This window comes from Natator depressus, chromosome 9 (assembly GCF_965152275.1).
Source record: "Natator depressus isolate rNatDep1 chromosome 9, rNatDep2.hap1, whole genome shotgun sequence".
NCBI lineage: Eukaryota > Metazoa > Chordata > Testudines > Cheloniidae > Natator > Natator depressus.
Genome location: NC_134242.1, coordinates 14,619,489 through 14,635,365, shown reverse-complemented (window position 1 = coordinate 14,635,365; position 15,877 = coordinate 14,619,489). Strand labels below are relative to the sequence as shown.

General features: G+C 40.7%; 1 protein-coding gene across 2 annotated transcripts in view; it reads left to right on the top strand.

Annotated features, from left to right (window-relative positions):
* The window catches only part of NLGN1 (neuroligin 1), a 567,297-nt gene that overhangs the window by 62,025 nt on the left and 489,395 nt on the right, over positions 1 to 15,877 (top strand). The gene's annotated exons all lie outside the window — the stretch shown is intronic.

The window sequence follows — 15,877 nt, the reverse complement described above, 5'->3', positions numbered from 1 at the left end:
AGATCAGAAAATCTGTTGATTAAAGCACATTTTCAGAAAAAGTAAGACCCAAAATGTATGAATAAAACTATTTTCTTTAAATATTTATGTACTTTGGCTTTTGGAAGTGGTATTTCCTTTCTAGTAAAAGTGTCAGACTGACATTTGCTATATGCCTATGGGATTATTCCATTAAATGTAAGTGGATTGTTTGGTAATTACCAGAAAGTGAGACAAAGTGGGTGAGGTACTACCTTCACTGTGCTGGATATGTTAAGGAGAAAAAGTAAGTTTATCAAAACATATTTTGTATTGAAAACTATCAGATTCATTAAACAAAGGAAGTATTAACTTTAGTCAATCAATTGATGAATTGTTTCTGGTCATGAGGGGCCAGATGTTCAAATACATTTAGGTGCCAAATTGAAGATAGGTGGCCTACTGGGATTTTTCAGAAGTAGTTCCTAAGAAGCTTATGTAAGGTACCTAACTCCCATTGACATCACTTGGTTTTTATTCATTGATTGGAAAAGAAAACAAGCTTTCCTGCTTTTTTCAACTCTCAGTAGGTTTTTTCAAGCAAGAACTAGGCCAAATGAAGAAAATATTCTCTGCAGCTACTATTTAAATAGAAATCAACACTAATTTAGGCAAAAGCTTTTCTATGCAACTGAAATTGAAAGTCCTGACATTTGGAAAAATGTGATACTAATATTTGCTCCATTGTAAAGTTTGCAAATAAGATGGATGCATGACATTGTGACATATTTATAAAGCTTGAATTGACCTCAAAAGGTGTCTTCCCCCTGGTTCTGTACATAATTAAAAGAGCAATGCTCATTAAAACATGGCAGTCTCATTGATGTAACAAGAAAAGGAGTACTTGTGGCACCTTAGAGACTAACCAATTTATATGAGCATAAGCTTTCGTGAGCTACACTCACTTCATCGGATGCATACTGTGGAAAGTGTAGAAGATCTTTTTATATACACACAAAGCATGAAAAAATACCTCCTCCCACCCCACTCTCCTGCTGGTAATAGCTTATCTAAAGTGATCACTCTCCTTACAATGTGTATGATAATCAAGTTGGGCCATTTCCAGCACAAATCCAGGGTTTAACAAGAACGTCTGAGGGGGGTGGGAGGGTAGGAAAAAACAAGGGGAAATTGGTTACCTTGCATAATGACTTAGCCACTCCCAGTCTCTATTCAAGCCTAAGTTAATTGTATCAAATTTGCAAATGAATTCCAATTCAACAGTTTCTCGCTGGAGTCTGGATTTGAAGTTTTTTTGTTGTAATATCACAACTTTCATGTCTGTAATCGTGTGACCAGAGAGATTGAAGTGTTCTCCAACTGGTTTATGAATGTTATAATTCTTGACATCTGATTTGTGTCCATTTATTCTTTTACGTAGAGACTGTCCAGTTTGACCAATGTACATGGCAGAGGGGCATTGCTGGCACATGATGGCATATATCACATTGGTGGATGTGCAGGTGAACGAGCCTCTGATAGTGTGGCTGATGTTATTAGGCCCTGTGATGGTGTCCCCTGAATAGATATGTGGGCACAGTTGGCAACGGGCTTTGTTGCAAGGATAGGTTCACAAATCAGATGTCAAGAATTATAACATTCATAAACCAGTCGGAGAACACTTCAATCTCTCTGGTCATGCGATTACAGACATGAAAGTTGTGATATTACAACAAAAAAACTTCAAATCCAGACTCTAGCGAGAAACTGTTGAATTGGAATTCATTTGCAAATTTGATACAATTAACTTAGGCTTGAATAGAGACTGGGAGTGGCTAAGTCATTATGCAAGGTAACCTATTTCCCCTTGTTTTTTCCTACCCCCCCCCCAGACGTTCTTGTTAAACCCTGGATTTGTGCTGGAAATGGCCCACCTTGATTATCATACACATTGTAAGGAGAGTGGTCACTTTAGATAAGCTATTACCAGCAGGAGAGTGGGTTTGTGTGTGTGTTGGGGGGGAGGGGTGAGAAAACCTGGATTTGTGCTGGAAATGGCCCAACTTGATTATCATACACATTGTAAGGAGAGTGATCGCTTTCGATAAGCTATTACCAGCAGGAGAGTGGGGTGGGAGGAGGTATTTTTTCATGCTTTGTGTGTATATAAAAAGATCTTCTACACTTTCCACAGTATGCATCCGATGAAGTGAGCTGTAGCTCATGAAAGCTTATGCTCAAATAAATTGGTTAGTCTCTAAGGTGCCACAAGTACTCCTTTTCTTTTTGCGAATACAGACTAACATGGCTGTTACTCTGAAACCTGTCATTGATGTAACATTTTATTTATTTACATTATTTTAATAAATTATCGTAAGATTGGGCAAACATAGGTTGTCACACTTTCAAATGTAATTTTAAGCAGGTTTATTTTTAAAAAGAAAAATGTATTTAAAATAAATAAAATATGTGTTGGGTTTTTTTTTTTGAATAATCAATTTTACCCACCCTGCTCACAGAAGCAGAACACGGGGAAACTAGAAAACAAAGAAAATAAATCCCAATGCTCTAACCCCATGTGGTGCAACACAAATTCAGTAATATGCATATCATCTCATTATAATGTTACACATGACAACACAACATTACACGTTACAATGCTATTGTTTCCAGGGGCGTGAGACTCATTCTGAAATCTCATACTACAGCACCTCCGTAGTTCATAAACCATACAGGCACAAAAGGGCTGTGGTGTTCCCCCAACCCCTCCTCCATAAAATAAACTAGGTTTGATATTATGTGATTGTAAGGGAGGGGCAAGGAGGTTGTTCTCACACAAGGCATATTCATGTTAGTGTGTTTAAATTCTATATTTGAGTCACTGAAGACCCAAACCATATATATAAGATGTACTTGTGCATATACTTATCAAGTAGGTGTTGCCACCTGGCTATCAAATGTAGGTAGGTGGTGGTAAAATGCATGAGTTAATCTTCTAGACGTGCAGGTAAGCAATCTCATAATTTCTATGTGTTAGGATAATTCAGCTGAGAAATTTATCCAGGAGCACAAAAGATCCCTGATAAGGGAATAACAACATATGTAAGTACAATACTAGAATACAGTGTTTCGTATTAATAGAATATTTTGTAAGAATCTCATTAAACTGTAACTAGAATTTACATATTGAACAATACTAAGCTAAATCTTTCCTTAAGGGACAAAAATGAAACGTAAACCTGGCTCCTGCCAGACTTAATATATTCACTTGAAATAATTCTCTTTTTGATATTAGATGTGAGCCACCATGCTCCCTATTTTTTTTTTCTCACGACCCAACTGCATTATTTATACCCTTTGGACCTGCAGTCCTTTGACCTGGGAACTACTGTTGTGTGTTTTCTCAGGCCCTTCCAACTTGAATATATCTAACTTGTTTAGATATTCTTTAACCATTTCTTTCCCTATTCTGGCTTGTGTTTCTTTCCCCTTGTTAATATTAATTGTGTTAAGCATCTGGTCACAATTACTCTTTTTAGTGAAGAGTGAAGCAAAATAGGCATTAAATACCTCAGCCTTCTTGATGTTATCTGCTATTAGCTCTCCTTTCCTTCCAAGTAGAGGACCTACTCTTTCCTTGGTCTATCTCTTGCTTCTAATGTATTTGAAGAACCTCTTCTTATAACTTGTATGTCCCTTGCTAGATGTAACTCATTTTGTGCCATAGCCTCTCTGCTTTTGTCCCTACGTGCTTGTGCTATTCTTTTGTACTCATCCATAGCAATTTATCCATGTTTCCACTTTTTATAGACATCCTTTTTGATTTTCAGTTCAATAAAGAGTCCTGATGGAGCCTTATTGGCCTCTTACTATTATTATTCTCTCTCCTTTGCATTGGCTAGCTCAGAGGTTCTCAACCATTTTCTTTCTGAGGCCCCACCAGATAGGGTTTGCAACTTTCTAATCACACAAAACCGAACACCCTAGCCCTGTTGCTTCCCCGAAGCCCTGCCACCACTCGCTACATTCCTCCTCTCTCAGTGGCTCGCTCTCCCCCACCCTCACTCACTTTCACTGGGCTGCAGCAGGGGGTTCAGGGTGCAGGAGGGGACTCTGAGCTGGGACAGAGAGTTGGGATGCGGAAGGGGGTGAGGGCTCTGGCTGGGGGTGCGGGCTCTGGGGTGGGGCTGGGGTGAGGGGTTTGGGGTGCAGGAGGGGGCTCCAGGTTGGGGGGGGCAAGGGATTCGGAATGTGGGTGGGGGCTGCAGGTTGAGGCAGGGTATTGGGATGTGGGAGGGGTACGGGCTCTGGACTGGGGATGCTGGCTCTGGAATGGGGCCAGGGATGAGGGGGTCAGGTTAACAGATGGATGCCCTCATCACCTTCAGAAGGGAGTCCCCAACCACCACCACACCATGCTACATCTCCTTCTCTTGAGTGTGGTGGCCATGAGCCTCCTAGCCTTGGCAGCAGGTATCTCCTTTTCTTCAGCCATTGTGGGCTGCTTCTCCTGCTGCTAATACAGCTTGCTCGTTCTTATCCCTGATGGATGGGAGACCTGGGTGGGGGATGGAGCACTGTCTGCTGCCCGAGGTGGTCAGCAGCCAGTCTCCTCCCTGAAGAGCAGCTGGTTCTCCTTTCTTGTTTGGTGCTGCTGTAGTCTTCTCTATTTGTCTAGCATCCTCCATCCTGGACATCTCCATGTGCATCCTGTTGATGACATCCTCAGGCTCCCGGATGCTAAGCAGATGAGCCATCTCCTCCTGCAGCTCTCTTACCTTCTTCCAACAGACACCTCTCACACGGTGGTTCTCCCAGTATGGCTTTCTTTGGCAGGAACATGCAAGCCCCCACAGGTTGCAGGAAGAGGAAGACCTAGTAGTGGTAGGGGCAGTGCGCTGTTTTCTTCCCATTGCGGGTTCTTCCATGTAGAGTACCTGCAAGTAAAAGAAGGAAAAAACCCAACCCTACCTCCCCTTTTTCCTCCACTGGTGAACTCAACTGGCGAACTCCCTTAATCTTCCAGCTGCCTGAACAGCTGAATCAGAAGACTAAAAATTAGGATTTAAAATATCAATTATAATAACAGGTTTAGTGTCTAAGAAGTATAATTGAGGTTGGGAAATTTATACATACTGTGTATGAGTTTTAGTGAAGAGGAAATCGATTTCACAGTTACATTTCAAGGGTGTGAAGTCTTCCTGTGCATTAGGCCCACAGTGTGCTCCATCTATTTCAACTATCAAGGTTACTGAACTTCAGATACACTTTTCCTACTGCGTTTACAAATCAATTAAGTAAGAAGAACAAAGCTTTTTTACATGCTGCCGAAGTAATACTCATTAAATTTAGGATTAAGGTACAAAGACAATTGCTTCTAAAAATGGATTAAATTAATTGCTGTCTTGGTTTCTTTTGATCTTCTTTAGCTTACATTATTCGTGTAGGGTTTTTCTCCCCCTCTCATGAATTTATTAATGTTCCAGAGACTACCATGCATTACTGATTAAAACAATATTTTTATGAATACATTTGCCTGCACTCTGCCATCTCCAAAAACAATGAGCTTGCATGAAGAAAACAGATATTTAAGATAGGCAATGTCTTCATTTACTAAATGCCTTTATTAAGGCTACTTTTAAGAGGTAATGTTGCCCAATAAGAATATAGTATTGGGATCCACTCTGGGCTCAAAGAACAGACTCTTCAGATATGATTCCACATGTTTTGTGGACCCAGAACCTCCACTGATTTTAATAATGCAGCACTGGATTATGTGTCTCAGCTTCTCAGTCTGTAAAACTGGGATAGTATAGCTATTTTACAGGGCGAGCAATGAGGATTAATTAATGCTTGTACTTTGAAGATATAAGGTAGGCTATGTAGAATAAGTGGTAAGTAATGATTACTGCTGAAGAGATAATAAAGTTGCCTTAAGCATTCAAATTACAAAATTTTATAGAGAAACAATGTCTAAAGTACAAAGAGCTGTTTGTTTTAAAGCTCAATTGACTCTCAATAGACAGCTAATGCTTTGGAAATTACTATTATTCTAATATTGGAAATTATGGAGAGCAAATTTGTATACTTAGATTACAAATTACTTTGTATTCAGTGCAAATTCCAGAATAAGCATTTTGTTCCTACTTTAACTTTTTCTTTTCCTGAGTATAAGTGGACACTTCTCAGTTCAGCACATAAGTGCGCATTCAAAACTGAGTAGAGTCATTTCAAGAGATGCTTCTGAGAATATATTATTCAGAAGTTACAACCTCTCTCAACAAAAGTGTTTTAAGTTACACTATTCCCGAGGTACAATCTGACGCTGGAGTCTTTAATCAAGCAAATCACTCATGTCAGTGGGATTTTTACCTGAGCAATGATGACAGGATTGGGTTCTTAGTGCAAAAGTAGTTTATATGTCACAAAGAGAGCACAGATTTCTGTGCACACTGCTGTTTAATTAAAAATACATGTAGCCTAGTAAACCTTGCATAGTAGGGTTCTTGGTTCTATATGGCACTCTGCTCACTGGTGTAAATAATTGATTGGTCCAGCAAGGATTTGATTCCCTGCAGGTCTTTCTCATGCATCAGATAGAAGAAGGGAATTGCCATGGGGAGGGGAATGTCAGGGGGCAAAGCTGAGCTCACGAAGCATCTTGGCCCTTCCCCCTTGAATGCCCTGTATGGGGCTCCATTTGGGGAGGGGTGAGACTCTTTCCCATCTTGACAGGGGGACGGAGGAATTGGGGGCAGGGCAGTGATCCAATGAGGTGGTTTTGTTGTCAGGGAACAATACTGATAACCCCAAACCCAAGGACAAGGATGGATGAGGTAAGGCTGAGTCCTGCTCAGGATTTGGGTGGAGGTAGTACCTAAATGTGTGGGCAAAGGTGAGGTGCTCCTTTGCTGGGCTCTCAATTCCTCAGATGCAAGTCAGTTTAAGGGATTTTGGCTAAGGGTAGCCAACACTCCCCTTAGTCTGGTGTAAGGAATTTACTGCAATGGAGCAGGTGTTGCTGGGAGGTCTAGTAACTATTTAGATTAATGGCATTACTGCCATTATTGAGCCATATTAATTCATATTAATTAATAAGCCATATTAATTTTTGTCCATGTCTGGTTGTCTGTCATGTCCATATTAATCAGAGTAGTAATATGGCCAATGTATGTTAACAGCTTTTGATTTTTTTTTTGGAAATATTTGATAAACTCATTATTGAAATAGGAAATATTTAGCTGGATGCTTTTAGTGATATTTGGATTCTCTGGATATATTTCTAGACGGGATTGGGATTCGTATGTTATATTTCCAGTGTGGTCACTCGTGGAATTACCCAACAATTCCAAATCAGCAGAAGTATCGCTGTAAACACATTTTAGCTCATGTGGAATAGAAGCCCCTATAAATACCTGTTCTTGACGGAAACTATTTCTTCTTGATAAGATGTGTGAAATAAAAACATTGTGGTACTGTTTGGTTGTGCAGTAATATAGTATTTAGATTTGCAATAATGTAAGATATAACTTGGGGCATAATTTCACTTGTACAACTGAATATAAACAAACAATTATGCAAAATGGACATTTGACTTTAGTCATAATACACTACTTGCATATTTAAATAACTGCACATACTACAAAATATCAAAATAATAAAAATACGATCCAAAGTAATTCAGTTACATGAGATATAAAATTGGGGTTTTTTGATTCATTGAATTATTAATAACAATAATGAGTCACATGATTGAATTGGAGAACAGCTAATAATTACTGTCGGCTTTTAAGACTGAAGTCAATGAGAGACTTTCCACTGGTGTCACGGGACATTGGATCAGGTCATTAATTTCAAAATGTGTTACAAACATTAATCTTCACAAACCCAGGAAAGATAGGCACATATTATTATTCCCATTTTACAGATGAGGGGAGACTTAAACAGAAGTGACTTTCTCAAAGGCCAGAGGAAGTAGCTACTGATAACTAAAACTAAAATATCAGAACCACGGGAAGCTTTGGAACTGAATCCAAACTTTATGGTTCCTACTTGTGATGTGGGTCCATTAGTACTTCATACAGAAAATACTGATTTCCCCTGATCTGGCTGATCATCCAGGAAGATCCTAAGACTACAGCTGACTTTTCTTTCTTCCCCCATGATCTTTATGAGCAAATGTACGAGGTGATTATAAGGGAAATGGGTGATGGACAGTGGCAAGACTCAGCAGTCTCTTTGTATCTTGATCTCCTAATTCTTCTGCTGTTACTATGATTGATAAAACTCATCTTTCATTATGCTTAGGACAAGGAATCTGGCAAAGGGACAATATCCATTAACCCGAGTAATGTCATCCTATCCCACATGATTCATTAACACTTACCACTATGTGTTTTATCATATCTTTACAGTGCATCACTGGTCTTCTTTTAATATCTGAAAAGCAGTCAACTCAGCTTTGCCCAATTTTTGGGTGCTCATGGAAGCATTCTTAGAAGGATTTACTTTTGGTTTGGCTCTGTGATTGCTTAACATTCTGCATCAATGATTTTATTGCACAGACGTTGGCATTTCATTCATTATCACTTTGGTTCCCATGCCCGATTGTTGCAAGAAGAGTATATAATACCAGGTGTCAAGCAACCTTTGTCATTCTGCTGAATGAAGCATTGCTTGTGTTGCACAGTCAAAAGATTACATCCAGTCCTTTGTGAACATTTGAAAAAAAACAACCTCAGTCATCTCATGGCCATACATAATTAGCAAGGACTGAGAGTACTTCTGACACTGTACCTTCTCTCAGTATGAGAGGAGTAATGCCTCACATTGCTCAACAACATCATCTCTGGCCTGTTAATTAACAGGGCTGCTGTTAATTAATGGGCTCTGAAAGCAGATGTATCTAATTACTCCTTGGCTGGAAGCATGGTGGTTGTGCTGTGGAGACAAAATATGGTAGAACTTAAGGCTCCACAAAGATACAAAGGTGCCCTCAAAAATTAAAAATTTGCTTATAAATATCTATGTGCAATACCCCCACCCATATGTTTACCTGAATTGTATGTAAGATGATCACTCTGAGTCATGCTTTCAAAGATCCAGTGGAAAGAACATGACACAGACCTGTAAATCCTAATTAATTAAAGAATGATTTATGTTAAATTATTATACCTTTGGAGGATAAAACATCTGCAATTCTTGATGCACTAAATTATTTTAAACTTAGCAATGAATTTTTAATTGCTTTCATAAAAAGAAAGCTTAATCATAGAATTATAGAACTGGAAGGAACCTCGAGAGGTCATCTAGTCCAGAACCCTGCACTTGTGGCAGGACTAAGTATTATCTAGACCATTCCTGACAGGTATTTGTCTACTGCTCTTAAAAATCTCCAATGATGGAGATTCCACAACATCCCTAGGCAATTTATTCCAGTAGTTAACCACTCTGACAGTTAGGAAGTTTTTCCTAATCTCCAACCTAAACCTCCCTTGCTGCAATTTAAGCCCATTGCTTCTTGTCCTATCCTCAGAGGTTAAGAAAAACAGTTTTTCTTCCTCCTCCTTGTAACAACCTTTTACATACTTGAAAACTGTTATCATATCCCCTCAGTCTTCTCTTTTCCAGACTAAAAATCCCAGTTTTTTCAATTTTCTCCCATAAGTCATGTTTGCGAGACCTTTAATCATTTTTGTTGCTCTTCTCTGGACTTTCTCCAGTTTGTCCACATCCTTCCTGAAATGTGGTGCCCAGAACTGGACACAATACTCCAGTTGAGGCCTAATCAGCACTGAGTAGAGTGGAAGAATTACTTCTCATGTCTTGATTACAATACTCCTGCTAATACATCCCAGAGGAATGTTCGCTTTTTTTGCAACAGGATTACACTGTTGACTCATATTTAGCTTTTGGTCCTCTATGACTGCCAGATTCTTTCCAGCAGTACTTCTTCCTAGGCAGCCATTTCTCATTTTGTATGTGTGCGACTGATTGTTCCTTCCTAAATGGAGTACTTTGCATTTGTCCTAATTGAATTTCATCCTATTTACTTCAGACCATTTCTCCAGTTTGTCCAGATCATTTTCAATTTTAATCCTATCCTCCAAATCACTTGCGACCCCTCCCAGCTTGGTATCATCCGCAAACTTTATAAGTGTACTCTCTATGCCATTATCTAAATCATTGGTGATTGCCCAATGTCCATTCTGCTGTCCTGCGACCAGTGTTGCTCCCCACTCGGCGGCATCTGCTTCAGGACGCTACCCTCCGGCAGTGCCCACTACTCCAGACCCTTCCGGAGGGGGGGGGGGAGGTGCGTTAACAGCAGTCTTTGGGACTTGCACCTGCCTCAGTGGCCAACCACAACCCAAAGTCTAGCCCCTTAGCTCAGGGGCAAGCTGCAGTCTGTATTGGCCCCCGTCTTCTGTGACCAGGTGCAGTGTAACGGGGGGACCCAGGCTCGCCCACTACTCTGGGTCCCGACCCAGGGACTCTCTAGGGGCAGCTTCTTTCCGCCCTCCTTCGTTACCCTCTTGTCTGCCTATTCATCCCTGGGCCACTTCCCCTTTGGCCCTGTGCACCTTGTAGGCCCTTTGTAGCAGGGTCTGCAGCCTGGCAGGTAACAGGGCTGGAGCTCTCTCCTGCTCCATGGAGCCTGCCCAGCACTGCTCTGTCCAAGGTGCTAGCTCCCTAGCTCAGGAGCCAGCCCTCCTCCCTTGCTAGTTAGGGAGACACTGCCTTCTTCTCTGCTTGGCAGCCTTTATACAGGGCCTCGCCTGGCCCTGATTGGCCCTCCACAGGCCTTTATCGATTGGCTGCCAGTCTGCGCAGCCTCAAAAGGCCTGTTCCAGCCCTTTTCTCAGGGGGTGCGGTGACTGCCCCACCACACCCCCTTATCCAGAAGGCATGTTAGCTTTCTTTGACAGGGTATCAGGCCGGTTTGACACAATTTTTTTTTTTTGATAAATCCATGCTGACTGTTACTTATCACTTTATTATATTCTAGATGTTTACAAATTGATTGCTTAATTATTCGGTTTTACAGTAGGAGCCGTTTTAGACTGTATCCGCAAAAACAACAGGAGTACTTGTGGCACCTTAGAGACTAACAAATTTATTAGAGCATAAGATTTCGTGAGCTACAGCTCACTTCATCCTATGCATCCAATGAAGTGAGCTGTAGCTCATGAAATCTTATGCTCTAATAAATTTGTTAGTCTCTAAGGTGCCACAAGTACTCCTGTTCTTTTTGCTTAATTATTTGCTCCATTATCTTTCCGGGTACACAAGTTAAGCTGACTGGTCTGTAAGTCCCCGGGTTTTCCTTATTATAGATTGGCACTGTATTTGCAATTTTCCAGTCTTCTGGACTCTCTCCTGTCTTCCATAGATTATTGGAATAGATTATTATTCCCTTTTTATAGATTGGCACTATATTTGCCATTTTCCAGTCTTCTGGAATCTCTCCTTTCTTCCATGACTTTTCAAAGATAATCGCCAGTGGGTCAGATATCTCCTCAGTCAGTACCTTGAGTATTCTAGGATGCATTTCATGAGGCCCTGGTGACTTGAAGACATCTAATTTGTCCCGGTAATTTTTAACTTGTTCTTTCCCTATTTCAGCCTCTTCTGATCTACCTCATTTTCATTGGCATTCACTATATTAGACTTCCAGTCACCATCAACCTTCTTGGTGAAAACCGAAAGAAAGAAGTCATTAAGCACCTCTGCCATTTCCACATTTTCTGGTATTATTTTCCCCTCCTCATTGAGTAACGGGCCTACCCTGTCCTTGGTCTTCCTCTTGCTTCTACTGTATTTGTAGAATGTTTCCTTGTTGCCCTTTATGTCTCTAGCTAGTTTGATCTCATTTTGTGCCTTGGCCTTTCTAATTTTGTCCCTACATACTTGTGTTATTTGTTTATATTCATCCTTTGTAATTTGAGCTAGTTTCCACTTTTTGTAGGACTCTTTTTTTTTTAATTTATAGCTAATTGAAGATCTCCTGGTTAAGTAAGCCAGGGTGGTTTCTTGCCATACTTCCTATCTTTTCTTACACAGTAGGATAGTTCGCTCTTGTGCCCTTAAGAATGTCTCTTTAAAAAACTGCCAACTGTCTTCTGTTGTTTTTCTGCTTAGACTTGCTTCCCATGGCTTCTTACCTACCAACTCCCTGAGTTTGCTAAAGTCTGCCTGGTTGAAATCCATTGTCTTTATTTTGCTGTTCTCCCTCCTACCATTCCTTAGAATAATGAACTCTATAATTTCATGATCACTTTCACCCAAGCTGCCTTCCACTTTCAAATTCTCAACCAGTTCCTCCCTATTTGTCAAATTCAAATCTAGAACAGCCTTTCCCCTAGTAGCTGTCTCCACCTTCTGAAATAAAAAATTGTCTCCAATTCATCTCAAGAATTTATTGGATAATCTGTGCTCTGCTGTGTTATTTTCCTAAATGTCTGGGTAGTTGAAGTCCTCCATCACCACCAAGCCCTGGGCTTTGGATGATTTTGTTAGTTGTTTAAAAAAAGCCTCATCCACCTCTTCTACCTGGTTAGGTGGTCTATCAGGACATCACCCTTGGTTTTTTACCTCTTTTATCATTACCCCCAGACTTTCAACAAGTCTGTCTCCTATTTCCATTTCACCCTCAGTCCAAGTGTGTACATTTTTAATATATAAGGCAACACCTCCTCCCTTTTTTCCCAGCCTGTCCTTCCTGAGCAAGCTGTACCCTTCTATACCAATATTCCAGTCGTGTGTGTTATCCCATCTCTGTGATGCCAACTATGTCATAGTTGTGTTTATTTAATAGCATTTTGAGTTCTTCCGGCTTATTCCCCATACTTTTTGCATTAATATATAGACATCTAAGATAATGATTTGATTTCCCCCCCAGTTCTGTGTTGTCTCTCCTTTATCCCTTTATCCCCATAATTCTTATGTATTCCACTGGAATCATTATCATTATATTGTACTGAGTTTTGATGATGAAACAGTACATCCAAAGCAACAGTAAATCTTGGAAACAATGCAGGATTTTTAAAAAATAGTTTTATTCATTCTCCTAATTTGCTTGGGTTTAGTCTAAATAAAAATGAGTAAAATAAACCTGCACATGTATAAATCAACATGCTCTTTCTCTCTATTTAATTCAGCCAAAGAGATGTCTCAAATATACTTATGTAGTTCTCTTCCAGTTTCTTTCTGTCACGAGGTTAGATTATTCACTTGTCCCCTCCCTTTTCTTAAGCCAGAAGACAACAGCACAGATTGTAGGCCTGATTCATTACAAGTTACACATCCCTGTTCTCAAAGCTCTGGCATAATTTGAGAAAGCCCCTCATTATTCTCAGCTAAACTTTAAAAGATAAAAGGCCAGTTCCTCAGGTGAGGATATAACTTTGATATAACTTCTTTGAAGTCAATGGGGATATACTGATTTATAGGAGTTGAGCATCTGGTCCCTAATAGTTTACCTAAACACCATTAAAATGTTCTATACTTTTACAGTTCATTTCCCATGATTGCTGATTAGCAAGATATTTGAAATTTCCTTATAAAGTTGGCTTCTTTTCCTTTTAACCTTTCGGCATGTGTTTTGCCATCGTTACTGTAAGAACCATCCCCAGAAGATGAGAAAGCTGATAATGACTGTACACATGGCAACTGCCCATCTCAAAAGATGATGGTGTAAGTGCCAAAGAAGTTGAGTTACTATGTATTGTACTGCAGCATCACGAGTGGCTAAAAAGTCCAGTTCTCAGGGGCAGCCCTTGCCATTGTTGGGGTGCAGGAGTAAGTTGCAGAGTCAGAAGATGAAACCAGTGCACTACTGATGCTTGAAGCCTGCCTCACTCTTCTCTTTCTCAATCGTCTGTCTTCAGCTTCTTTGACTTCTTGGGGCAGCACAACCCTCCAGTATAGCCTGTTGCTGGCTGCCTCTTCCCCGTTTCCAGTGTTGATGTTGAAAGTTTTCAAATCCATCTTGCAAATGGCCATGAGCCTGAGTCTTGAAGCATTGGCCTGGTTATGACATTACAGTCCTAGAAACCCCATTTCACTGGGTCTAGTCTAATTCCATAAAGTATTTCCCTGAAACCTTGTACTTTTCAATATTAATGTACCAGAGTGGTTGGGTGACCATGATTAATGACTATCCATAAGTGGGACAATGTAGAGGGCATATCAACACCTATGCACACAGCTGTAAATGATATTTGTAAGTACTGTAAAATCTTATACAATAAAGGACTCCCTTGTGACAAGCAGGATTACAGCCTAAATGAGAGTTTCATAGAAGAAGTTGGGTGGAAGAGATTGAAGGACTAATGATTATTTAATGCCTCAACTACCTGAATGAATGGAAAGAAACAAAAGTGAGCACTTAGTGTGGTGCTCAAATCAGTTGATTCTAGCACTCGATCCTGTAAAGTGTTGAGCACTCTGACTCAGATCTTGTAAAGCACTTAAGCACATGCGTAACTTTAAGCACACAATAGTCCTGTTGGTGCCAAGTCGCTCTCCTTTATTTTCCTGTTCAACTTCCTCCTCTCCATTCATCCTTATCTCTGGGGGCTCCATTCCATATCATCTCATTAGATTAATTCCCCTTTTCTTTGAGTTCCTTTCCCTGAAAGGCTAATGTTCTCCCTCTGCTTCCCACCTGGTTGTTACCCCGCATCTCTCGCTCTCTCTCTCTCGTTTCCATAGCACTACTGGCTGGCTCAGTTGAGAATGTCTGGCAGCAGAGCTGACAAGAGTCATGTTGTGTAGCATTTGGGCAGGAAGGCAGAGAGAACAAGGGGGCAAGTACATAAGCGTGTCAAAGGACCTGTAGAACACAAGAGTTAACACCCTCCCCACAGACGGGGATAGGGGGAGGGGGTGGGGAAGGGAGAGAGCACATGGCTTTTTACTGTCCTTTCACATAGCAGCAGGACTCATACACTGACAGTTGAGGTCCCCCTCCCCACAATTTCATGGCTGCACTTACGCAAAGTGTGTGAGAGAGGGTTGAGAAAGCACCCGGCGTTCCAAACGTCTTCTGAAGGGACATGGGCAGAGCTGAAAGTCCTCACTCAGCATGCGGCCTTCCTGACATGGAGTCATGCGATCTGCTAGTATTCTGCACATGAGAGAAGAGCTCTTGGGTACCTCCACTTCCCCACCCTACAGGTGTCTCCCTGCTGAGGCTTTGATAAACTGCAGAGAAGGATTTAAATGTCCCTAATCTCTGGGATCATGCCCTGAATTTATAGCAATGAATAAAGGCCCTCCGTGAAGGTGAAAATGGGCTGTAACAGTTTTCTGGGCTGCAGCTGGCTGAAATCCTTCTTTTAGCCAGCCATAGTAGTAAGAGCCATTTATAAATCATAAGGCTATAACACAGGGGCCTACAGGCCTCAATTGCCCCCCTTTGCTTGGCTGCTCCTAGGGTTTCCCTCCAGGACCTTCTCTGTCCCCAAAGTGCCCTTTTCATACCTTTTGTATCTTGTCTGGAGCTACCTGAATCTACCTGCCAGCGTGACTCAGCAGTAATTACTGACTTTAAATGCAGGGTTTTATCATTTGACTTTAGGGTGACTTCATCCCTATACATAATTTGAATCTGCAAACCTTCTTAGTCCCTTCCTAAGAGACCTAGCGTAGGTATTTTTTAAGTTTCTGTTACCTTGATTTCTATAGCGCAAATCCTCAAAGGGATTTAGGCACCTAACTCCCATTGAAATCAGTGGGAGTTAAGTGCCTAAATACCTGTGAGGATCTTAGCCTAAGTGCCTTGAGCTTCACAGTGTATTATATTAACCATGGTAGTCAACTACAGGACACCATAATAACTCTGGTTTAATAAGCAAATTTTAGACCTTGCTAAAATGCATGAGAGTGTATTGCTTGTTAGTTTATAACATTTATA